At 46.4% G+C, this 24,945-nt stretch overlaps 2 long non-coding RNA genes across 4 annotated transcripts; both read right to left on the reverse strand.

Annotated features, from left to right (window-relative positions):
- Positions 1 to 3,120: 3,120 nt before the first annotated feature.
- On the reverse strand, positions 3,121 to 14,954 carry LOC130360779 (uncharacterized). 2 transcript variants are annotated; one of them, XR_008890791.1, is made up of 5 exons: positions 14,501 to 14,954; positions 14,318 to 14,413; positions 14,094 to 14,174; positions 3,470 to 3,600; positions 3,121 to 3,376 (listed from the first exon to the last, which is right to left on the reverse strand). It is a non-coding gene; the product is annotated as an uncharacterized LOC130360779 (long non-coding RNA). The 2 variants fall into 2 exon arrangements; XR_008890793.1 differs by lacking the exon at positions 14,094 to 14,174.
- A 1,411-nt stretch (positions 14,955 to 16,365) lies between these two features.
- On the reverse strand, positions 16,366 to 23,701 carry LOC130360770 (uncharacterized). Of its 2 annotated transcripts, XR_008890789.1 has the most exons (5): positions 23,312 to 23,701; positions 23,129 to 23,224; positions 22,931 to 23,011; positions 16,715 to 16,845; positions 16,366 to 16,621 (listed from the first exon to the last, which is right to left on the reverse strand). It is a non-coding gene; the product is annotated as an uncharacterized LOC130360770 (long non-coding RNA). The 2 variants fall into 2 exon arrangements; XR_008890790.1 differs by lacking the exons at positions 22,931 to 23,011; positions 23,129 to 23,224; positions 23,312 to 23,701 and adding an exon at positions 20,542 to 20,955.
- Between the last annotated feature and the right edge of the window lie 1,244 nt (positions 23,702 to 24,945).

Consider the following 24,945-nt stretch of genomic DNA (forward strand, 5'->3'; position numbering starts at 1 on the left):
CCTACACTCTCAGCTTTTCCCCTATTCCTGCAAAACCTACAGCTATGTACTCTGCTTTTCCCGATTCCTGAAAAACCTACAGTTATGTACTCAGCTTTTCCCGATTCCTGCCAAACCTACAGTTATGTACTCAGCTTTTCCCGATTCCTGCAAAAGCTACAGTTATGTACTCAGCTGTAGGTTTTTCAGGAATTGGGAAAAGCTGAGTACATAACTGTAGGTTTTGCAGGAATCAGGAAAAGCTGAGTACATAGCTTTTCCCGATTCCTGAAAAACCTGCAGCTATGTACTCTGCTTTTCCCAATTCCTGAAAAACCTATAGTTATGTACTCAGTTTTTCCTGATTCCTGCAAAACCTACAGTTATGTACTCAGCTTTTCCGGATTCCTGAAAAACCTACAGTTATCTACTCAGCTTTTAACAATTCCTGATAAACCTACAGCTAACTACATAACTGTAGGTTTTGCAGGAATAGGGGAAAAGCTGAGAGCACAGGTTTGTTTTGCAGGAATCGGGAAAAGCTGGGTACATTAGAGGATTAGGGTTTGTAAAGAAGTGTGGTACAGATCGTGCATGGTAAAGATCGTGCAGGAGAGCAGTTTTGGACACTTCTGTCATCCACATTTTGCATCCACAAACAGTGGAACAGGACTGCACACACCTACGCTCCCATCAACCAATCACAGTATCTTTGCTGGCAGCCAATCACATACTGTCTGTGCTAGCAGGTCTGCCGAAGCTCTGATAACTCAGCACTTTCATTTTCATCTGAGGTATGACAGACTTAAGGATGACAAAGGTTTTGAATGACGCCTGACAGAGGAGGGAGGAGGTGGGACACAGTTTTGGCTGATGCTGTCCTAAAATGGACACCGTATCCCCCCCCTGCAATCGCGCTGCAGGGGGGCGATCCACCCCGCTGGACCACCAGGGATGATTTAAATGTCCCTTTAGACGCCGCTGTCAACTTTGACAGCTGCGATCTAAAGGGTTAATAGCCGGCTGCGGCAATCGCCACATGTCGGCTATTAATGCCGGTCCCCAGCTACAGGAATCAGTTGGGGGCTGCCCGGTATGACCTGGGCTCGAATCGGGAGCCCGCACCATGCAATGGTTGCCATCTCAGGACGAGCTGGCTCGTCCTTAGACAACAACCGGTTAAACAACCACCTCTAAAAACTGAAACATTGCGCTGGTTGATGAAAAAATAAATAAAAAAAAGCCTTTTTATCCTGGCTCCTAGATTCAAAACAAAATTTGTTAAAGGAGTACTCCGCTACTTTACTCCTAATCCCCTTTCCACAGGACAGGGGATAAGTGTCTGATCTCGAGGGGACCCTGCACAGCGCCCTGGCTCCCTTTGCACATGCAGCAGGGTTATTTACAGCGCTCGTGTATCTCTGGCTCTTCAAAACACCTGTGGGGTGTTAAGGCTCACTATACCCCTTGTTACATTCCGTGAGGGTGTAGTTTCCAAAATGGGGGTATTTATTTTTTTGCGTTTATGTCAGAACCGCTGTAAAATCAGCCACCCCTGTGCATATCACCAATTTAGGCCTCAAATGTACATGGCGCTCTATCACTCCTGAGCCTTGTTTTGCGTCCGCAGAGAATTTTACGCCCACATATGGGGTATTTCCGTACTCAGGAGAAATTGCATTACAAATTTTGGTGGTCTTTTTTTTCCTTTTACCGCTTGTAAAAATAAAAGTATGAGGCAACACCAGCATGTTAGTGTAAAATTTTTAATTTTTTTACACTAACAGGCTGGTGTAGACCCCAACTTTTCCTTTTCATAAGGGGTAAAAGGAGAAAAAGCTATTTCTCCCGAGTATGGAGATACCCCATATGTGGCCCTAAACTGTTTCCTTGAAATAAGACAGGGCTCCAAAGTGAGAGAGCGCCATGCGCATTTGAGGACTAAATTAGGGATTGCATAGGGGTGGACATAGGGGTATTCTACGCCAATGATTCCCAAACAGGGTGCCTCCAGCTGTTGCTAAACTCCCAGCATGCCTGGACAGTCAGTTCGGAAATGCTGGGAGTTGTTGTTTTGCAACATTTGAAGGGCTACAGTTTAGAGACAACTGTATACTCACCGGCTTCCGTAGGATCCATGGAGCCTGCCGCATGTTAACGCCACCGCCGAGGAGCGACGCCGGGCATTGCCGCCGAGGGTAAGTGACCTCTGGCGCCAGTCACCAACGGTTCCCCTGCTCTGCCCGGACAACAGTGGGTGGGTCTCAGGACCTCCCTGGGCATTGGCACGGGATGCCTGCAGATAAATATCAGCAGTCATCCCGGTCCGGTCCTTGCCCGACGCGGCGCGCGGGGTTGATGGAAATTCCCACAGGCGTACATGTACGCCCTTGGTCCTTAAGTACCAGGGAGCATGGGCATACCCATATGCCCGTGGTCTTTAAGGGGTTAATCTTCTCCCTTTGTGCTAAGTGTGCTGAGCTCCTGTGTGTGAGGGAGAAGTCTTCACCAATCAGAGCTCAGCTGGCAGAGGGAAGGGGCGGGGTTAGCTCTTGCCTCTCCATCTCTACATATTACAGCCCAGGGGGCTTAGATAAATACCAGCCATTGAATTGCTGGTACTTTTATATAAAAAATACTGTCATGGTGTCTAAAATACCAGCTGTGCTGGTAAAATAGCAGCCAGGTGGCAACCCTAAGTGTGTGACATGGTTGTAATAATTATTGGGGAGATTTATCAAAACCAGTGCAGGGTAAAAGTTGATCAGTTGCCCATAGCAACCAATCAGATTGCTTCTTTTATTCTCAACAAGACCTCTGAAAAATAGAAGTGATCTGATTGGTTGCTATGGGCAACTGGTCAACTTTTCCTCTCCACAGGTTTTGATTCCTGATGGTCTTCATATATAGGATGAGAATCTTCTGACACAGTGAGTAGCCAACCATTTCTGGGCATAAGACATCAGAACTTGCTGGGTGCCCTACGGTTGCCTGGACAACTGTACCCCCCAGCATCAGCCGCCTCTCACCTCATCACATGGTACAGATCGGGCAGCAGTTTTGGACACTTCTGTCATCCACATTTTGCTAACACTATTTTTCACACAGAGAAATAAAATAAATGAGTCGAACAAGTCAAAGAACAGTTTAAACAAAGGGGAACTTTATTTATTATTTAGTAAAATGTTTGTGTAGGGATTTTATGTAACCTCCATCACTCACAAAGAGCGGACAGTAACTAACTCAGGACAGGAAAAACCTCCAGAGGGGAGGAAACCTGTAGGGAATCCATGGCTACTGTACTGCCCTTCCTCTGGGCATACTAAAGGAGGTTACCTCTAGAATTTGGGCCAATGTGTCCGTGTATGTGCTGCCCCACAGCCTGGAAGGTGTGCATCTAAGATAGGAAAAGAAAAGAGAGATTAGTTACATGTTTATTCTAGAAATGTACATGGAACTGCACTAAAGACCAAAAAGATGTGATACTTACCAGTCACAGGCGGGTATGAATTTGCATTCCTAGGTTCCTACAGTTTAGGCCCCTCACTGATGACAAAGGTTATGACATCACATGTGTGACCTCACGGGAGTTCTATTTGAGTAGTGCTGCTTTCTGATTGGCTGAAAATCCAAAAAGCTTTTTAACATATTCTGCATGACTTATCTCAGGGATTTTTGGCAATTTTTTATAAAAATGGCTCACTCCCTGTGGGTACATTATATTTGTTTCTCCTAACCAGACACTCAGCATTTGTAATATAATTTGGTGACCCTTACAGCCTGGGCCCATAGGTTTCTTACACAGATCACTGCGGCTCTGGCAGGCTCAATGGGGGAGATTCATCAAGACCTGTCCAGAGAAAAAGTTGTAAAGTTGCCCATAGCCCATGAAAGGGCCTCTAAAAAATGAAATAAGCAATCTGATTGGTTGTTATGGACAACTCAGCAACTTCTTCTCTGGACTGGTTTTGATAAATCTATCCCAATGGGCAACGCTGGCTGCTGGGACATCTGACGAGTGACGCCTCTGACGTTGTGGTATGGAGCGGAAGGATATTATTCATCAGACGTCCCGGCAGCCAGCGCTTCTTACTGATTTAAAGTGGTTGTGGCTCCTGCTGCCAGTTCAAGATCAGGCAGCATAGGCCGAGATTGACATACTGCATCAGTGACCCCCTGTGGCTGTCCAGCAGTTGCAAAACTACAACTCCCAGCATGCGCTGACAGCTTTAGGCTGCCAGTGTCAGGGTATACTGGGAGTTGTGGTTTTGCAACAGCTGGACAAACATCTGTTGGAAGGGGGGGGGGGAGATGAAGCAATGTGGGCTTTGATAAAGGCAACACATAAGCTGTATTTGAAGGAAAACAGTCACCCGTTCACCCACACTAAACCCAAAACATCGGGTTATGGTGTGATTGCTGGTCACGTGAGCGCTTGTGCCTACTGAGCGATCACATGGCCAGCGCCCATGAATATTCAAGTCCAGCCGGCGGGCCGCCTCCAGCGTGCAATTCAGTGCAGGAAGAAGCGGACCATCAGAGGGACGCCGGGCCGGACTACAGGTACGCATATCGGTCAAAGAGCTCGCTTCGGTCTCATGTTCACCTGCACTATAACTCTGTGTATCGGGTTTTGTGTGAATGGGTAACAGTTTTCCTTTAATCCCAGTCTAAGCCTAGGAACAGACGCAATTTTTGTTTGAGGTTTTTTTCTAGCCAAAATAAAAAATAAAAAAACACCACAAAAAGCTGCCCCCTCATTTCTTTTCTCCCAAGATGCCCTTGTGGTGTGCCACAGGGTGTAAACGTGTGAGGTGTATGTGGCTTTATGTGGTGCATCACGTCTAGCACTCGGGTGCTGCCCGAGGGCCCGGGCCTGAGGAAGGGGAGTCTGTCGCTGCCAGCATATCTCCTATGCCGGATGCGGGCCCTTTAAAAATGACTGCAGGGCTGGAGAGGCTTGGGGCTGCTGGGACAAGACGCACGCACGCCTTCTCCAAGACCCTGACGTCTTCCTGCCTCCGACCCTGCTATTACATTTCTGACACTGACTATGGCCTCCTCATGATTTATCAGCACCGCGGAGGGAAAGAACTGGCTGCAAAGTGAAGAGAGGGAGGACGGGGAAGGAGGAGGTGAGCTGTGGAAATGGGTGTAAGGGAGGGGTGGGGGTGAGGAGATCTGTGTGAGGAGACCGAGGAGGTGGGTGGAGGGGGAGATGTGTGTGAGCAGATAGGGGACGGGGTGGAGGGGATGAGGGACAGCATGGCTTGGAACATTCCTGGACAGTCCATTAATATTGAGGATTCTTAACATTATCCAGTAAAGTGAAATTGTACATACATATATATTGTACAGCATAGGCGTGCGCACGGGTTGTGCCGGGTGTGCACAGGCACACCCTAATCACCGCGGCCCGCTGCTGCAGGACTTTTTTCTCACTACTAAACCCCAGCCCCACCGGACATCCCCGACATCACCAGGCCGAAATCCCCCCCCCCCCTTGCCCCCGTCACAGCACACCTAGCTTGTCAACATACACGCCCTCCCCTCAGCCTCGTCTTGCTGGAGGAGCTGCAAGACCACAACACCCCCCGCCCCACCCCTCATGTTGCTGGAGAAGCACTGTGAGATCCAGTAACCCAGCCCCCCCCCCAATCACAACCACATTGCAGCTGCTGTTTTGCTTACTTCATCCTGACGAGGAGCGCTGCTTCCTCCCCCGAAGTGCCTCTCTCTGCCTCAGCTGCTGCGCGACAGTGTCTTCAAATCAGGGTGAAAAGGTCACAAATATCGGCCATTCCTGTCCTCAGCCAGACAGAGAAGAGACACTGACCTGGTGAGGCTCCTTTCATGTGTGATCTGTCTGCTAAAATGTGTATCTAATCCCCCAGTGTGTGATCTGTCTAATGAGCTGTGTATCTAAACTCCCCATGTGTGATACTGTTTGCTGAGCAGTATATCGAATCCCCCATGTGTGATCTGTCTAATGAGCTGTGTATCTAATCCCCCCATGTGTGATCTGTCTGCTAAAATGTGTATCTAATCCCCCATGTGTGATCTGTCTGATAAAATATGTATCTAATCCCCCAGTGTGTGATCTGTCTAATGAGCTGTGTATCTAAACCTCCCATGTGTGATACTGTTTGCTGAGCTGTGTATCTACTCCCCATGTGTGATCTGTCTGCTAAACTGTGTATCTAAACCCCCCATAAGTGATACTGTTTGAGCTGTGTATCTAATCCCCCTTGTGTGATCTGTCTGATGAGCTGTGTATCTAATCCTCCCATGTGTGATACTGTTTGTTGAGCCCCTATATCTAATTCCCCCATGTGTGATCTGTCTGATGAGATGTGTATCTAATCCTCCCAGTTGGATCTGTCTGATGAGCAGTGTATCTAATCCTCCCATGTGTGATACTGTTTGCTGAGACCCTGTATCTAATCCCCCCATGTGTGATACTGTTTGCTGAGCCCCTGTATCTAATCCCCATGTGTGATTTGAGCTGTGTATTTAATCCCATTATGTTTGATATTGTCTGCTGAGCTGTGTATCTAATCCCCCTATGCCTGATACTGGTTGCTTAGCAGCTGTATCTAATCCTATAATGTGTGATACTGTCTCTATCTAATACTGTTAAACTGTCTGCTAAACAGTGTGTCACCCCAGTAATAAAGAGATTACATGAGGAGGAGGTTTGTTACAGCGTGTCACCCCAGTATTAAGGTGATTACATGAGGAGGAGGTTTGTTACAGTGTGTCACCCCAGTAGTAAGGGGATTACATGAGGAGGTTTGTTACAGTGTGTCACCCCAGTAGTAAGGTGATTACATGAGGAGGAGGTTTGTTACAGTGTGTCACCCCAGTAGTAAGGAGATTACATGAGGAGGAGGTTTGTTACAGTGTGTCACCCCAGTAGTAAGGTGATTACATGAGGAGGAGGTTTGTTACAGTGTGTCACCCCAGTAGTAAGGTGATTACATGAGGAGGAGGTTTGTTACAGTGTGTCACCCCAGTAGTAAGGAGATGACATGAGGAGGAGGTTTGTTACAGTGTGTCACCCCAGTAGTAAGGTGATTATATGAGGAGGAGATTTGTTACAGTGTGTCACCCCAGTAGTAAGGAGATTAGATGAGGAAGAGGTTTGTTACAGTGTGTCACCCCAGTAGTAAGGAGATTACATGAGGAGGTTTGTTACAGTGTGTCACCCCAGTAGTAAGGAGATTACATGAAGAGGAGGTTTGTTACAGTGTGTCACCCCAGTAGTAAGGAGATTACATGAGGAGGAGGTTTGTTACAGTGTGTCACCCCAGTAGTAAGGAGATTACATTAATAGGAGGTTTGTTACAGTGTGTCACCCCAGTAGTAAGGAGATTACATGAGTAGGAGGTTTGTTACAGTGTGTCACCCCAGTAGTAAGAAGATTACATGAGGAGGAGGTTTGTTACAGTGTGTCACCCTAGTAGTAAGGAGATTACATGATGAGGAGGTTTGTTACAGTGTGTCACCCTAGTAGTAATGAGATTACATGAGGAGGAGGTTTGTTACAGTGTGTCACCCCAGTAGCAAGGAGAGTACACAAAGAGGAGGTTTGTTACAGTGTGTCACCCCAGTAGTAAGGTGATTACATGAGAAGGAGGTTTGTTACAATGTGTCACCCCAGTAGTAAGGAGATTACATGAGGAGGAGGTTTGTTACAGTGTGTCACCCCAGTAGTAAGGGGATTACATGAGGAGGAGGTTTGTTGCAGTGTGTCACCCCAGTAGTAAGGAGATTACATGAGGAGGAGGTTTGTTACAGTGTGTCACCCCAGTAGTAAGGAGATTACATGAGGAGGAGGTTTGTTACAGTGTGTCACCCCTGTAGTATGGAGATTACATGAGGAGGGGGTTTGTTACAGTGTGTCACCCCAGTAGTAAGGTTGGGCGTGTCAAAGGGCAGAGCCAATGTGTGGGATCAAGGGGGCGGCAAAATTAGCTTTCGCCTAGGGTGCCAAAAGTCCTTGCACCAGCCCTGATCATGTATGATTGTGACTGTCTATTATATGTAGGCTCACAGCTAAGGACTACATCCCCATCATGTGTGATTGTCTATTATATGTAGGCTACATATAATAGACAGTCACAATCATACATGATGGGAATGTAGTCCTGAGCTGTGAGCCTACATATAATAGACAGTCACAATCATACATGGCAAAACCGAATTTTGACAACCCTTTGGCTCCGCCTATTGAACCCCTTGGCAAATATAAGATCAGGGGTAGAATTAGTCCCGTAAGCCTCATGGTAAATTCTAGACTTGTCCTCCTCCCTACAATTATAACTATACTGCACCTAATGTGGGGGAACTATACTCCACCTAATGTGAGGGAACTATATTCCACCTAATGTGGGGAACTATACTGTACCTAAGGTGGAGGAACTATACTGCCAACCTAATGTGGGGAAACTATACTACTAACCTAATGTGGGGGAACTATACTGCACCTAATGTGGGGGAACTATACTGCACCTAATGTGGGGGACTATACTGCACCTAATGTGGAGGAACTGTACTACTAACCTAATGTGGGGGAACTATACTGCCAACCTAATGTGGGGGAACTATATTATTAACCTAATGTGGGGGAACTATACTGCACCTAATGTGGGGGAACTATACTGCCAACCTAATGTGGGGGAACTGTACTACTAACCTAATGTGGGGGAACTATACTGCACCTAATGTGGGGGAACTATACTGCCAACCTAATGTGGGGGAACTGTACTGCACCTAATGTTGGGGAACTTTACTACTAATCTAATGTGGGGGAACTGTACTACTAACCTAATGTGGGGGAACTTTACTGCACCTAATGTGGGGGAACTATACTGCCAACCTAATGTGGGGGTACTGTACTGCACCTAATGTGGGGGAACTGTACTACTAACCTAATGTGGGGGAACTGTACTACTAACCTAATGTGGGGGAACTGTACTGCCAACCTAATGTGGGGGAAATATATTTCCATCCTAATGTGGGAGATTTATACTGCCAACCTAATGTGAATACAAAAATATAAAATTGTACTATTCTGATCCCTATAGCACTTTTATTTTTCTGTATATGGGGATGTATGAGGGTCATTTTTAGCGCTGTGATTTGTAGTTTTTATCGGTACCATTTTTCTTTTTTTTGCTTTTTAGATATTTGTTATGGTATTTGAAGTGACCAAAAATGTGCTAATCTGATTAGTGCACTATTACAACTTTTGGGACACACTTCTGATTTTGCCCAGGGCCATGCTAAGCCTAAAACTGGCCCTGGATCCAATCCTCCTACACTATGCAAGCAGGAGTGTGTGTGTGTGTATACATATATATATATATATATATATATATATATATATATATACACACACATACATAAACACACACATACACGCGTGCGCGGAGTGAGTTTGTGCTTTAGGGTGCACACCCTAATTCAATAGGCTGCGCACGCCTATGTTGTACAGGACATTGTTGCTGCAATCCAGAGGACAGTGTAAGCTGAGATACTAGCTGGGGAAAAGCACCTGAGGTGTAGCTGGGACCAGTGGATCCACATCCCTGTAGCTCATGGTTCTGTATTAGTACAAGGTTCTGCATAAGGACTTAGTAGAACAATCTTATGTTCTCACAGGCGCCAGCACAGAGAAACATCATTTAATACATGGAGGCACAGTCTCTTAATAATAACAGGAGGTTACATGTTAGGTGGTGGTGGGGGCGCAGAGATGTGTGTGTTAGAGAGTAGCTCTCGTCATCTATATATTTTTTTTCTGTCCCTACCTATTGCTAATCTATGCCTAACCCCCCCCCCCCCACCGCCTTTTAAAATGTTTTTCCTACCTTCTAAAGTGTTATATTGCTGTCTCCAATCCTGCTCACTGAGGCCGAGCAGGAAGCCGACTTCGGCCCTTATCTCATCTATGCTGCGCTCCTGTGTTTTCCTAGCATGGGGCCTACAGCTGTTTCATAACCACAACTCTCAGCATGCCCTGACAGCTATTGACTGTGAGGGCATGCTGGGAGTGGTAGTTGTAAAACTAAAGGCAGAATCTTAGGAAAACACTCAGGGCAGGTATATATAGTTTAGCATATAATTTGGCCATAGAATCATCTGAACAACTCCAGACTGTGTCATTCAGGCAATATATGGGTTACTGATGCCGCTGTTGGGCCTGGGTCTTGGAATTTAAAATTTGCTCATAGGTAGTACCCGCTATCCAAAATCTTTGGTTTAAATTTCTTAATTCATCTTTTAATCTTAGGGATTGTGAAGGCCTAGTACCTACTCATGCTGCTGGCAACTCCGGGCTGTGCCATTCATCCACTATATGGTCTCCTCATGCTGCCAACACCTCCATGCTGTGTAATTCAGCCACTATATGGTCTCCTCATGCTGACAACATGTCCATGCTGTGTCATTCAACCACTATATGGTCTCCTCATGCTGCCAACACCTCCACGCTGTGCCATTCAGCCACTATATGGTCTCCTCATGCTGACAACATGTCCAGACTGTGTCATTTATCCACTATATGGTCTCCTCATGCTGCCAACATCTTCATGCTGTGTCATTCAGCCACTATATGGTATCCTCATGCTGCCAACAACTCCAGACTGTGTCATTCAGCCACTATATGGTCTCCTCATGCTTCAGCCTCATCCAAGCTGTGTCATTCAGCCACTATATGGTGTCCTCATGCTGCCAACACCTCCACGCTGTGCCATTCAGCCACTATATGGTGTCCTCATGCTGCCAACACCTAAACACTGTGTCATTCAGTCACTATATGGTCTCATGACACTGATGCCACCACCAGGCTCTGTAATTGTGCTGCTGTGCGGCAGTGATTCTAAAAGTGAGACCGGTAATCTGCATGTTATTCTGAATAACAGTATTATTTCACTACCCCAGCACACTCCAGATGCATTTTAGAACACAGCAAAGTGTTCTATACCCCTATAGAGGCTATATGTAGGCTAAAAATAGCCTTTTTTAATATAGATTCGCCACGAAAAAAATTTTGAACGAAACGAACTTTATCGGAAAATTCGGTGAATCGGCCGAATCGAATTTTTGAAAAGTTCGCTCATCTCTAGTTGCCATCTCAGGACGAGCCGGCTCGTCCTTAGACGACAACCGGTTAAACAACCACCTCTCTAAAACTGAAAAAATTGCGCTGGTTGTTTAAAAAATAAATAAAAAAAGCCTTTTTATCCTGGCTCCTAGATTCAAAACTAAATTTGTTAAAGGAGTACTCTGCTACTTTACTGTGGTGGCCACGGGTGAGGTCCGCAGCCACCGCTACGCTGGGGTTAGCTACTTGGTTCTTGGGGGGTTATGAACCCAGGGTCAGATGGTATTAACCCTTAATGTCACGTGATGCCACTGTAGTCTTGATATCTCCCGGGGTACTACAGGTCCGGGGAACTCCGTCTCCCCACAGGCTCGTAAGGAAAGAATTGACTCCACACTAGGTTGCAGTTTAACGGAGGCTTTACCAACTTTAAGATAGGTGGTACAATATCCACAGCGCTCAACCAAAGTCTCCCAAAGGTTTAACAGACAGTCTTTAGAGGACCACACAGCTTGCAGTGCCTGGACTTGATATTGCATATATGCTTGGCTCTTACGACCGGACTAGTAATTTTAGGTCTGCGCTATATTAGGCTTGAGATTAAAGTCACTTACTGAAGGGTCAGTAAATTTGTGGCTTTTCGCCGGAAGAAAATTAATTGTCCTTTAGGAATTCTCTGATCAATGCTGAAGTAAAGGCTTGCTATTAGTTGGGGTTACTTCATGCTTTTCTTATCTCCCTCTTATCTTTGCTCTCACTCCTCTGCGGATTCTCTCTGCTACTCCGGAGCTTCACCTCCTCTGAACTTGCTTGGACCTCCGCTCTGTACTCTGAACTCCACACCACTCTGAACTGAATGAACTGCTTTACTCCTCTACTCCTCCACACTTACTCTACATAGGAAATGCCACCCCTTACAAGGACAGGCTAAACTAAAGCCCATTGGCCAGGCAGCTGTGGATCATAGAGTTGTCTGTATCCCCTTTAGGATTTACAATAAAGTTACATACAAGTAATAACATAATATAACACCTTACACAAAAGTTTAGTCTAGCCCTCAGTCCTCCACTCTCACATACCCTGACTAAGCATGAGGTTGCTAGGTAACATACTTAAAGCTACAGACACCTAATAACTGATTGCTAAGTTATAACAGTGCACATACACATTAGAAATGGTTGAGTCCCTGCAGGGGAGCCTCCAGGACACTGGAGGTCTCAATCTGACAGGGCCTAAAATACCTTGACACAATGTACCTGTACTGGGACACCACATTACTCCTTATCCCCTTTCCACAGGACAGGGGATAAGTGTCTGATCTCGAGGGGACCCTGCACAGCGCCCTGGCTCCCTTTGCACATGCAGCAGGGTTATTTACAGCGCTCGTGTATCTCTGGCTCTTCCATAGAGATGAATGTGCTAGGAGAGCGCCATGCAGGGAATCGTGATGGACACTGATGACAAAGGTACTTACCTTGTCCCCAGTGGCTTAGCTATAGAGGTTGCAAGGGTCGCAATTGCGACCGGGCCTCACAACCAGGTACGCCCTTGGTCCTTAAGTACCAGTGAGCATCAAACTTTAACGAAAATTCATCAAAACACCTGTGGGGTGTTAAGGCTCACTATACCCCTTGTTACATTCCGTGAGGGATGTAGTTTCCAAAATAGGGTCACACGTGGGTATTTATTTTTTTGCGTTTATGTCAGAACCGCTGTAAAATCAGCCACCCCTGTGCATATCACCAATTTAGGCCTTAAATGTACATGGCGCTCTCTCACTCCTGAGCTTTGTTGTGCTTCCGCAGAGCATTTTACTCCCACATATGGGGTATTTCCGTACTCAGGAGAAATTACGTTACAAATTTTGGTGGTCTTTTTTTCCTTTTACCGCTTGTAAAAATAAAAGTATGAGGCAACACCAGCATGTTTGTGTAAAAATTTTAATTTTTTTACACTAACAGGCTGGTGTAGACCCCAACTTTTCCTTTTCATAAGGGGTAAAAGGAGAAAAAGCAATTTCTCCCGAGTACGGAAATACCCCATGTGGCCCTAAACTATTTCCTTGAAATACGACAGGGCTCCAAAGTGAGAGAGCGCCATGAGCATTTGAGGACTAAATTAGGGATTGCATAGGGGTGGACATAGGGGTATTCTACGCCAGTGATTCCCAAACAGAGTGCCTCCAGCTGTTGCTAAACTCCCAGCATGCCTGGACAGTCAGTCCGGAAATGCTGGGAGTTGTTGTTTTGCAACAGCTGGAGGCTCCATTTTGGAAACACTGCCTAAGGGTGCGTTCACACGGGCGTATTTGTCAGCGGATCCGCAGCTGCGGATCCGCTGACAAAGGCCCCTAAATTGCTGCCCTCTTTGTGCCTGCTCATAGCGGCAATCCGCCGCTACCAGCAGACACACTGCGATGTGCGAGTGACCCTGCAGAGTACTCACACACATCGCGGCCGGTCTCTGTGTCGCTCAGGGAGCCGGGGGAACGGCCGCGATGTGCTTGATGTGCGGATACACTGTGACTCGCACTTCCCAGTGTGTCTGCTGGTAGCGGCGGATTGCCACTATTAGCAGGCACAAAGAGGGCAGCACTTTAGGGGCCTTTGTCAGCGGATCTGCAGCTGCGGATCCGCTGAAAAATACCCCAGTGTGAACGCACCCTTACGAAACATTTTTCATTTTTATTGGTGGGGACAGTGTAAGGGGTGTATATGTAGTGCTTTACCCTTTATAATGTGTTAGTGTAGTGTAGTGCAGTGTTTTTAGGGTACATTCGCACTGGTGGGGCAAACCTACAGCTGTTGTAAAACTACAACTCCCAGCATGCACTGACAGTCTGTGCATGCTGGGAGTTGTACTTTTGCAACAGCTGGAGGCACACTGGTTGGAAAGCCTTCAGTTAAGTTCTGTTACCTAAATACAATATATATGTGTATATTTGTGTATATTACACATATATGTTACAGTACGCGCTTATGCTTGAAATTGTGGATACACCTACCTGGCTAAAAGAAGAAGATCAAACTGTAAGTGTGGTATAACTGTTTGCAGGGTTATTCTTTAAGTTGTTCTTTAGGGTGCACTGAAAAAATGTGGGATATATATATATATATATATATATATATATATATATATATACATATATATATATATATATATATATATATATATTATTAACCGTATTGTGTATATATTAATAAATAAATGATACAGTACTGAATGTACCTGTAGGTATGCTTATTTATCTGGGTCCCAGCGTGTTCCAGGAATTTAGCTGTATTAGTATATTATTGGTGGTTAAATCCTTGTTGGCTGGTGGCACTACAAGTCAAAGAATGTCCATTTAGATACGAGCAGATCTAACGTAGACGTACAGGATAAATGTCTAGTTCACTTATAAACATATACCTATGGATGTGCGCAGAATATTGGACTTATAGTGCAATCACTTTAAAGATTTTACTTGCGTTTTGCTTGCATTTTTGTGTGATTGTTTTTTTGGGCGGTGATGCCCGCACTTCTTCTTGTTCTGAGATGTTGCGGAGAGTGCGTATCCTTTTACCGAAGATCCTAGTTGGGGATTGCGGGAGTACGCCCCGGTCGGTGGCGTTCTCTACCGTGGTAGCACCGGTTCGCGGTTTGCTGGAGACCGATGTTGTGACGTCACTACGGTACAGGATTAGATCCAAGATACCTCCAACGCGTTTCAGAAGCACGGCTTCCTTCGTCAGGGAGATGTTACCTAACTCTGTATTTTCCAACTAGTGTGCTTCCAGCTGTTGCAAAACTACGACTCCCAGCATGTAATGATCGCCGAAGGGCATGCTGGGAGATGTAGTTATGCAACAGCTGGAGATATGCAACTACAACTCCCAGCATGCCGAGACAGCTGTTTGCTCTTTGGGCATGCTGGGATTTGCAGTTTTGCAACATCTGGAGGGCTACAGTTTAGAGACCACTGCACAGTAATCTACAAACTGTGGCCCTCCAGATGTTGCAAAACTACAAATCCCAGCATGCCCAGACAGCAAACTGCTGTGTGGGCATGCTGGGAGTTGTAGTTTTACAAGATCTAGAGGGCCACAGTTTAGAGACCACTGCACAGTGATCTCCAAACTGTAGCCATCCTGCTGTTGAAAACTACAAATCCCAGCATGCCCAAACAGCAAACAGCTGTCTGGGCATGCTGGGAGTTGTAGTTTTGCAACATCTGGAGGGCTACAGTTTAGAGACAACTGTATACTCACCGGCTTCCGTAGGATCCATGGAGCCTGCCGCATGTCAACGCCGCCGCCGAGGATCGACGCCGGGCATTGCTGCCGAGGGTAAGTGACCTCCGGCGCCGGTCACCAACGGTTCCCCTGCTCTGCCCGGACAACAGTGGGTTGGTCTCAGGACCTCCCTGGGCATTGGCACCGGATGCCTGCAGATAAATATCAGCAGTCATCCCGGTCCGGTCCTTGCCCAACGCGGTGCGCGGGGTTGACGGAAATTCCCACAGGCGTACGGGTACGCCCTTGGTCCTTAAGTACAAGGGAGCATGGGCATACCCATACGCCCGTGGTCTTTAAGGGGTTAATCTTCTCTCTTTGTGCTGAGTGTGCTGAGCTCCTGTGTGTGAGGGAGAAGTCTTCACCAATCAGAGCTCAGCTGGCAGAGGGAAGGGGCGGGGTTAGCTCTTGCCTCTCCATCTCTACATATTACAGCCCAGGGGGCTTAGATAAATACCAGCCATTGAATTGCTGGTACTTTTATATTAAAAATACTGTCAGGGTTTCTAAAATACCAGCTGTGCTGGTAAAATAGCAGCCAGGTGGCAACCCTAAGTGTGTGACATGGTTGTAATAATTATTGGGGAGATTTATCAAAACCAGTGCAGGGTAAAAGTTGATCAGTTGCCCATAGCAACCAATCAGATTGCTTCTTTCATTCTCAACAAGACCTCTGAAAAATAGAAGTGATCTGATTGGTTGCTATGGGCAACTGGTCAACTTTTCCTCTCCACAGGTTTTGATTCCTGATGGTCTTCATATATAGGATGAGAATCTTCTGACACAGTGAGTAGCCAACCATTTCTGGGCATAAGACATCAGAACTTGCTGGGTGCCCTACGGTTGCCTGGACAACTGTACCCCCCAGCATCAGCCGCCTCTCCCCTCATCACATGGTACAGATCGGGCAGGAGAGCAGTTTTGGACACTTCTGTCATCCACATTTTGCTAACACTATTTTTCACACACAGAAATAAAATAAATGAGTCAAACAAGTCAAAGAACAGTTTAAACAAAGGGGAACTTTATTTATTATTTACCAAAATGTTTGTGTAGGGATTTTATGTAACCTCCATCACTCACAAAGAGCGGACAGTAACTAACTCAGGACAGGAAAAACCTCCAGAGGGGAGGAAACCTGTAGGGAATCCATGGCTACTGTACTGCCCTTCCTCTGGGCATACTAAAGGAGGTTACCTCTAGAATTTGGGCCAATGTGTCAGTGTATGTGCTGCCCCACAGCCTGGAAGGTGTGCATCTAAGATAGGAAAAGAAAAGAGAGATTAGTTACATGTTTATTATAGAAATGCACATGGAACTGCACTAAAGACCAAAAAGATGTGATACTTACCAGTCACAGGCGGGTATGAATTTGCATTCCTAGGTTCCTACAGTTTAGGCCCCTCACTGATGACAAAGGTTATGACATCACATGTGTGACCTCACGGGAGTTCTATTTGAGTAGTGCTGCTTTCTGATTGGCTGAAAATCCAAAAAGCTTTTTAACATATTCTGCATGACTTATCTCAGGGATTTTTGGCAATTTTTTATAAAAATGGCTCACTCCCTGTGGGTACATTATATTTGTTTCTCCTAACCAGACACTCAGCATTTGTAATATAATTTGGTGACCCTAACAGCCTGGGCCCATAGGTTTCTTACACAGATCACTGCGGCTCTGGCAGGCTCAATGGGGGAGATTCATCAAGACCTGTCCATGAAAGGCCTCTAAAAAATGTAAGAAGCAATCTGATTGGTTGTTATGGACAACTCAGCAACTTCTCCTCTGGACTGGTTTTGATAAATCTCTCCCAATGGGCAGCGCTGGCTGCTGGGACATCTGACGAGTGACGCCTCTGACGTTGTGGTATGGAGCGGAAGGATATTATTCATCAGACGTCCCGGCAGCCAGCGCTTCTTACTGATTTAAAGTGGTTGCGGCTCCTGCTGCCAGTTCAAGATCAGGCAGCATAGGCCGAGATTGACATACTGCATTAGTGACCCCCTGTGGCTGTCCAGCAGTTGCAAAACTACAACTCCCAGCATGCACTGACAGCTTTAGGCTGTCAGTGTCAGGGTATACTGGGAGTTGTGGTTTTGCAACAGCTGGACAGACATCTGTTGGAAGGGGGGGGGGGAGATGAAGCAATGTGGGCTTTGAAAAAGGCAACACATAAGCTGTATTTGAAGGAAAACAGTCACCCGTTCACCCACACTAAACCCAAAACAACGGGTTATGGTGTGATTGCTGGTCACGTGAGCGCTTGTGCCTACTGAGCGATCACATGGCCAGCGCCCATGAATATTCAGGTCCAGCCGGCGGGCCGCCTCCAGTGTGCAATTCAGTGCAGGAAGAAGCGGACCATCAGAGGGACGCCGGGCCGGACTACAGGTACGTATATCGGTCAAAGAGCTCATATCGGTCTCATGTTCACCTGCACTATAACTCTGTGTATCGTGTTTTGTGTGACTGAATGGGTAACAGTTTTCCTTTAATCCCAGTCTAAGCCTAGGAACAGACGCAATTTTTATTTGAGGGTTTTTTTCAAGCCAAAAATAAAAAATAAAAAAACACCACAAAAAGCTGCCCCCTCATTTCTTTTCTCCCAAGATGCCCTTGTGGTGTGCCACAGGGTGTAAAGGTGTGAGGTGTATGGGGTTTTATGTGGTGCAGCACGTCTAGCACTCGGGTGCTGCCTGAGGGCCCGGGCCTGAGGAAGGGGAGTCTGTCGCTGCCAGCATATCTCCTATGCCGGTTGCGGGCCCTTTAAAAATGACTGCAGGGCTGGAGAGGCTTGGGGCTGCTGGGACAAGACGCACGCACGCCTTCTCCAAGACCCTGACATCTTCCTGCCTCCGACCCTGCTATTACATTTCTGACACTGACTATGGCCTCCTCATGATTTATCAGCACCGCGGAGGGAGAGAACTGGCTGCAAAGTGAAGATAGGGAGGACGGGGAAGGAGGAGGTGAGCTGTGGAGATGGGTGTAAGGGAGGGGTGGGGGTGAGGAGATCTGTGTGAGGAGACCGAGGAGGTGGGTGGAGGGGGAGATGTGTGTGAGCAGATAGGGGACGGGGTGGAGGGGATGAGGGACAGCATGGCTTGGAACATTCCTGGACAGTCCATTAATATTGAGGATTCTTAACATTATCCAGTAAAGTGAAATTGTACATACATATATATTGTACAGGACATTGTTGCTGCAATCCAGAGGACAGTGTAAGCTGAGATACTAGCTGGGGAAAAGCACCTGAGGTGTAGCTGGGACCAGTGGATCCACATCCCTGTAGCTCATGGTTCTGTATTAGTACAAGGTTCTGCATAAGGACTTAGTAGAACAATCTTATGTTCTCACAGGCGCCAGCACAGAGAAACATCATTTAATACATGGAGGCACAGTCTCTTAATAATAACAGGAGGTTACATGTTAGGTGGTGGTGGGGGCGCAGTGATGTGTGTGTTAGAGAGTAGCTTTTAAAATGTTTTTCCTACCTTCTAAAGTGTTATATTGCTGTCTCCAATCCTGCTCACTGAGGCCGAGCAGGAAGCCGACTTCGGCCCTTACCTCATCTATGCTGCGCTCCTGTGTTTTCCTAGCATGGTGCCTACAGCTGTTTCACAACCACAACTCTCAGCATGCCCTGACAGCTATTGACTGTGAGGGCATGCTGGGAGTTGTAGTTGTAAAACTGAAGGCAGAATCTTAGGAAAACACTCAGGGCAGGTATATATAGTTTAGCATATAATTTGGCCATAGAATCATCTGAACAACTCCAGACTGTGTCATTCAGGCAATATATTGGTTACTGATGCCGCTGTTGGGCCTGGGTCTTGGAATTAAAAATTTGCTCATAGGTAGTACCCGCTATCCAAAATCTTTGGTTTAAATTTCTTAATTCATCTTTTAATCTTAGGGATTGTGAAGGCCTAGTGCCTACTCATGCTGCTGGCAACTCCGGGCTGTGTCATTCATCCACTATATGGTCTCCTCATGCTGCCAACACCTCCATGCTGTGTCATTCATCCACTATATGGTCTCCTCATGCTGCCAACACCTCTATGCTGTGTCATTCATCCACTATATGGTCTACTCATGCTGACAACACCTCCAGACTGTGTCATTCAGCCACTGTAAGGTCTCCTCATGCTTCAGCCTCATCCAAGCTGTGTCATTCAGCCACTATATGGTGTCCTCATGCTGCCAACACCTCCACGCTGTGCCATTCAGCCACTGTATGGTGTCCTCATGCTGCCAACATCTAAACACTGTGTCATTCAGTCACTATATGGTCTCATGACACTGATGCCACCACCAGTGCTGCTGTGCGGCAGTGATTCTAAAAGTGAGACCGGTAATCTGCATGTTATTCTGAATAACAGTATTATTTCACTACCCCAGCACACTCCATATGCATTTTAGAACACAGCAAAGTGTTCTATACCCCTATAGAGGCTGTATGTAGGCTAGAAACAGCCTTTTTTAATATAGATTCGCCACGAAAAAATTCGGAACAAAACTAACTTTATCGGAAAATTCGAGGAATCGGCTGATTCGAATTTTTGAAAAGTTCGCTCATCTCTAGTTTCCATCTCAGGACGAGCCGGCTCGTCCTTAGACGACAACCGGTTAAACAACCACCTCTCTAAAACTGAAAAATTGCGCTGGTTGTTTAAAAAATAAAAAATAAAAAGCCTTTTTATCCTGGCTCCTAGATTCAAAACAAAATTTGTTAAAGGAGTACTCTGCTACTTTACTGTGGTGGCCACGGGTGAGGTCCGCAGCCACCGCTACGCTGGGGTTAGCTACTTGGTTCTTGGGGGGTTATGAACCCAGGGTTGGATGGTATTAACCCTTAATGTCACGTGATGCCACTGTAGTCTTGATATCTCCCGGGGTACTACAGGTCCGGGGAACTCCGTCTCTCCACAGGCTAGTAAGGAAAGAATTGACTCCACACTAGGTTGCAGTTTAACGGAGGCTTTACTAACTTGAAGATAGGTGGTACAATCTCCACAGCGCTCAACCAAAGTCTCTCAAAGGTTTAACAGACAGTCTTTAGAGGACCACACAGCTTACAGTGCCTGGACTTGATATTGCATATATGCTTGGCTCTTACGGCCGGACTAGTAGTTTTAGGTCTGCGCTATATTAGGCTTGAGATTAAAGTCACTTACTGAAGGGTCGGTAGATTTGTGGCTTTTCGCCGGAAGAAAATGAATTGTCCTTTAGGAATTCTCTGATCAAGGCTGAAGTAAAGGCTTGCTATTAGTTGGGGTTACTTCATGCTTTTCTTATCTCCCTCTTATCTTTGCTCTCACTCCTCTGCGGATTCTCTCTGCTACTCCGGAGCTTCACCTCCTCTGAACTTGCTTGGACCTCCGCTCTGTACTCTGAACTCCACACCACTCTGAACTGAATGAACTGCTTTACTCCTCTACTCCTCCACACTTACTCTACATAGGAAATGCCACCCCTTACAAGGGCAGGCTAAACTAAAGCCCATTGGCCAGGCAGCTGTGGATCATAGAGTTGTCTGTATCCCCTTTAGGATTTACAATAAAGTTACATACAAGTAATAACATAATATAACACCTTACACAAAAGTTTAGTCTAGCCCTCAGTCCTTCACTCTCACATACCCTGACTAAGCATGAGGTTGCTAGGTAACATACTTAAAGCTACAGACACCTAATAACTGATTGCTAAGTTATAACAGTGCAAATACACATTAGAAATGGTTGAGTCCCTGCAGGGGAGTCCCCAGGACACTGGAGGTCTCAATCTGACAGGGCCTAAAATACCTTGACACAATGTACCTGTACTGGGACACCACATTACTCCTTATCCCCTTTCCACAGGACAGGGGATAAGGGTCTGGTCTCGAGGGGACCCTGAACAGCGCCCTGACTCCCTTTGCACATGCAGCAGGGTTATTTACAGCGCTCGTGTATCTCTGGCTCTTCCATAGAGATGAATGTGCTAGGAGAGCGCCATGCAGGAAATCGTGATGGACACTGATGACAAAGGTACTTACCTTGTCCCCAGTGGCTTAGCTATAGAGGTCGCAAGGGTCGCAATTGCGACCGGGCCTCACAACCAGGTACGCCCTTGGTCCTTAAGTACCAGTGAGCATCAAACTTTAAAGAAAATTCATCAAAACACCTGTGGGGTGTTAAGGCTCACTATACCCCTTGTTACATTCCGTGAGGGGTGTAGTTTCCAAAATAGGGTCACACGTGGGTATTTATTTTTTTACGTCTATGTCAGAACCGCTGTAAAATCAGCCACCCCTGTGCGTATCACCAATTTAGGCCTCAAATGTACATGGCGCTCTCTCACTCCTGAGCTTTGTTGTGCATCCGCAGAGCATTTTATGCCCACATATGGGGTATTTCCGTACTCAGAAGAAATTGCGTTACAAATTTTGGTGGTCTTTTTTTCCTTTTACCGCTTGTAAAAATAAAAGTATGAGGCAACACCAGCATGTTTGTGTAAATTTTTTTATTTTTTTACACTAACAGGCTGGTGTAGACCCCAACTTTTCCTTTTCATAAGGGGTAAAAGAACAAAAAGCAATTTCTCCCGAGTACGGAGATACCCCATGTGGCCCTAAACTATTTCCTTGAAATACGACAGGGCTCCAAAGTGAGAGAGCGCCATGAGCATCTGAGGACTAAATTAGGGATTGCATAGGGGTGGACATAGGGGTATTCTACGCCAATGATTCCCAAACAGGGTGCCTCCAGCTGTTGCTAAACTCCCAGCATGCCTGGACAGTAAGTCCGGAAATGCTGGGAGTTGTTGTTTTGCAACAGCTGGAGGCTCCATTTTGGAAACACTGCCTAAGGGTGCGTTCATACGGGCATATTTGTCAGCGGATCCGCAGTTGTGGATCCGCTGACAAAGGCCCCTAAAGTGCTGCCCTTTTTGTGCCGGCTCATAGCGGCAATCCGCCGCTACCAGCAGACACACTGCGATGTGGGAGTTACCCTGCAGTGTACTCACACACATCGCGGCCGGTCTCTGTGTCACTCAGGGAGCTGGGGGAGCGGCCACGATGTGCGGGATGTGCGGATACACTACGACTCGCACTTCCCAGTGTGTCTGCTGGTAGCGGCGGATTGCCGCTATTAGCAGGCACAAAGAGGGCAGCACTTTAGGGGCCTTTGTCAGCGGATCCGCAGCTGCGGATCCGCTGACAAATACCCCGTGTGAACGCACCCTTACGAAACGTTTTTCATTTTTATTGGTGGGGACAGTGTAAGGGGTGTATATGTAGTGTTTTACCCTTTATTATGTGTTAGTGTAGTGTAGTGCAGTGTTTTTAGGGTACATTCGCACTGGTGGGGCAAACTTACAGCTGTTGTAAAACTACAACTCCCAGCATGCACTGACAGACTGTGCATGCTGGGAGTTGTACTTTTGCAACAGCTGGAGGCATACTGGTTGGAAAGCCTCCAGTTAGGTTCTGTTACCTAAATACAATATATATGTGTATATTTGTGTATATTACACATATATGTTACAGTACGCGCTTATGCTTGAAATTGTGGATACACCTACCTGGCTAAAAGAAGAAGATCAAACTGTAAGTGTGGTATAATTGTTTGCAGGGTCATTCTTTAAGTTGTTCTTTAGGGTGCACTGAAAAAATGTGGGATATATATATATATATATATATATATATATATATATATATATATTATTTATTAACCGTATTGTGTATATATTAATAAATAAATGATACAGTACTGAATGTACCTGTAGGTATGCTTATTTATATGGGTTCCAGCGTGTTCCAGGAATTTAGCTGTATTAGTATATTATTGGTGGTGAAATCCTTGTTGGCTGGTGGCACTACAAGTCAAAGAATGTCCATTTAGATACGAGCAGATCTAACTGAGACGTACAGGATAAATGTCTAGTTCACTTATAAACATATACCTATGGATGTGCGCAGAATATTGGACTTATAGTGCAATCACTTTAAAGATTTCACTTGCGTTTTGCTTGCATTTTTGTGTGATTGTTTTTCTTGGCGGTGATGCCCGCACTTCCTCTTGTTCTGAGATGTTGCCGAGAGTGCGTATCCTTTTACCGAAGATCCTAGTTGGGGATTGCGGGAGTACGCGCCGGCCGGTGGCGTTCTCTACCGTGGTAGCCCCGGTTTGCGGTTTGCTGGAGACCGATGTCGTGACGTCACTACGGTACAGGACTAGATCCAAGATACCTCCAACGCGTTTCAGAAACACGGCTTCCTTCGTCAGGGAGATGTTACCTAACAGTATTTTCCAACTAGTGTGCTTCCAGCTGTTGCAAAACTACAACTCCCAGCATGTACTGATCGCCGAAGGGCATGCTGGGAGATGTAGTTATGCAACAGCTGGAGGTATGCAACTACAACTCCCAGCATGCAGAGACAGCTGTTTGCTCTTTGGGCATGCTGGGATTTGCAGTTTTGCAACATCTGGAGGGCTACAGTTTAGAGACCACTGCACAGTGATCTCCAAACTGTAGCCATCCTGCTGTTGCAAATCTACAAATCCCAGCATGCCCAAACAGCAAACTGCTGTGTGGGCATGCTGAGAGTTGTAGTTTTGCAACATCTGGAGGGCTACAGTTTAGAGACAACTGTATACTCACCGGCTTCGGTAGGATCCATGGAGCCTGCCGCATGTTAACGCCGCCGCCGAGGATCGACGCCGGGCATTGCCGCCGAGGGTAAGTGACCTCCGGTGCCGGTCACCAACGGTTCCCCTGCTCTGCCCAGACAACAGTGGGTGGGTCTGAGGACCTCCCTGGGCATTGGCACGGGATGCCTGCAGATAAATATCAGCAGTCATCCCGGTCCGGTCCTTGCCCGACGCAGCGCGTGGGGTTGACGGAAATTCCCACAGGCGTACATGTACGCCCTTGGTCCTTAAGTACCAGGGAGCATGGGCATACCCATATGCCCGTGGTCTTTAAGTGGTTAAACTTCTCCCTTTGTGCTAAGTGTGCTGAGCTCCTGTGTGTGAGGGAGAAGTCTTCACCAATCAGAGCTCAGCTGGCAGAGGGAAGGGGCGGGGTTAGCTCTTGCCTCTCCATCTCTACATATTACAGCCCAGGGGGCTTAGATAAATACCAGCCATTGAATTGCTGGTATTTTTATATTAAAATACTGTCAGGGTGTCTAAAATACCAGCTGTGCTGGTAAAATAGCAGCCAGGTGGCAACCCTAAGTGTGTGACATGGTTGTAATAATTATTGGGGAGATTTATCAAAACCAGTGCAGGGTAAAAGTTGATCAGTTGCCCATAGCAACCAATCAGATTGCTTCTTTCATTCTCAACAAGATCTCTGGAAAATAGAAGTGATCTGATTGGTTGCTATGGGCAACTGGTCAACTTTTCCTCTCCACAGGTTTTGATTCCTGATTGTCTTCATATATAGGATGAGAATCTTCTGACACAGGGAGTAGCCAACCATTTCTGGGCATAAGACATCAGAACTTGCTGGGTGCCCTACGGTTGCCTGGACAACTGTACCCCCCAGCATCAGCCGCCTCTCACCTCATCACATGGTACAGATCGGGCAAG

This window comes from Hyla sarda, chromosome 1, assembly GCF_029499605.1.
Source record: "Hyla sarda isolate aHylSar1 chromosome 1, aHylSar1.hap1, whole genome shotgun sequence".
In the NCBI taxonomy this organism is placed as follows: domain Eukaryota; kingdom Metazoa; phylum Chordata; class Amphibia; order Anura; family Hylidae; genus Hyla; species Hyla sarda.